The sequence below is a fragment of the Wasmannia auropunctata genome, unplaced genomic scaffold, assembly GCF_000956235.1.
Source record: "Wasmannia auropunctata unplaced genomic scaffold, wasmannia.A_1.0 LD336052.1, whole genome shotgun sequence".
NCBI lineage: Eukaryota > Metazoa > Arthropoda > Insecta > Hymenoptera > Formicidae > Wasmannia > Wasmannia auropunctata.
In genome coordinates, this window is record NW_012026838.1 from 949,415 (window position 1) to 951,077 (window position 1,663).

At 36.7% G+C, this 1,663-nt stretch overlaps 1 pseudogene; it reads left to right on the forward strand.

Annotated features, from left to right (window-relative positions):
• Positions 1–12: 12 nt before the first annotated feature.
• Positions 13–1,646, forward strand: LOC105451420 (annotated as a pseudogene).
• The last annotated feature ends 17 nt before the right edge of the window (positions 1,647–1,663 follow it).

A 1,663-nucleotide genomic window follows, 5' to 3' on the forward strand; every position in this document is an offset into this window, starting at 1 on the left:
TTTTTCTGTCTACTCACGCACTCTCTATCCTCAAAAGTATTCAATGAGTAGAAATACGTATGTTCTTATGTAATTCTAACTTACAGCAACATTTTCCCTACGCGCATAATGCAATGCATTTATTTCTAATGCGCAGAAACAAATGCATACAAAATTCATGAATATGCAGTTTGTGGCATATATTTTTCTGAACATTATTGATAATCATTTCTTAATATACACAAATTTCGAAAATTATATTTAATTTTTCTATCTACTCACGCACTCTCGAGCCTCAAAAGTATTCAATGAGTAGAAATATGTATGTTCTTATGTAATTCTGACTTACAGCAACATTTTCCCTACGCGCACAATGCGATGCATTTATTTCTAATGCGCAGAAACAAATGCATACAAAATTCATGAATATGCCGCGCTTTTAAATAAAATCTCTCGCGTCAAAGTATTTTAAGAAATTTGTTTAGAAATTAAGACTTTTTTTTGACCGAGTTGGAGTTTGTTTTTGTCTAACACGTGTTCATGCGTCGCAGCTGCGATAGCACAATAATTTAAGAAAATATTGATTTTCTTAAAATGTAATATAATATTTCTATCCCAAATATTGTAATGTTGCGTTAGTTTTCTTAATTAACATTTGTTCTTAATTAACAATTTTATTTCCGTTAATTATAATATTATATTTGCGAAAACGTTACCTTATATTCTTTTTTGCTACGAATATTTAGGTTTAAGAAACTTTTGTATTTTCTTAATAAAAAAAATTAACTACAGCATATTTTTCTTGGAAATATTTTTCCCTTTCTGTTGATATCAGCTGAGCACGATATCGCCCTCAACTTCGACATATCTCGCGCGAGATTTCTGCCGTTCGCCATAGTAAGAGAGAGTTCCAAGAAGCAAGAGTGACAACAAATAATGAATGTGCAAACGAGGCACTCTTCCGAGGGTTTGCTGCACAAGTATACAAACGCCATGAAGGGCTGGCAATACCGTAGGTTCATCCTGAGCCCGGAGACTGGCGAGCTGCATTACTTCCTCAGTGAGTCCGAGAAGAATCAGAGGCCGCGGTGTTTGATATATTTGGCAGGCGTCGTAATAGCCTCCAGTGACGAAGATTCGAACACGTTCACCGTGAATTCTGCTACTGGTAGATATCTGACCTGGATTAAACCAAATCTCATAGCTGATTTCTCTCTAATGGTTATGTGTGATGTTTGATACGACATAAATGTTGAGTTTTCGATATCCTTTTCAGATGACATGATCAAACTGCGGGCCACAGACGCGCGAGCACGCCAGGAATGGGTGGACGGGCGATTACAGAGATGTACACCAGGACGATAGCCAGCAGTCATCCCCCGTTGCCACCGCGAGAACATTCTGGGAATTCCAGCAGGAATCCTGTCATCAAGCTGGAGGTATTGAACGCCTTCGCCAATTGCCAGGAGCAATTGAGGAAGGTGGAGAAGCACAATTTTGCCCTGGCACAATCCATTGAGAACTTGAATTTGCAATTTAAATTTAAATCGCTTTCTCCGTTTTCGTTTTCGTTTTCGTTTATTGCATGCAAATTCTGTCGACAAGAAGGTCCTATCAATTTTTCTTAATTGGGTTTTTTTAATAAAAAAAAGAAGATTTGAAGAATATATATATATATATATAT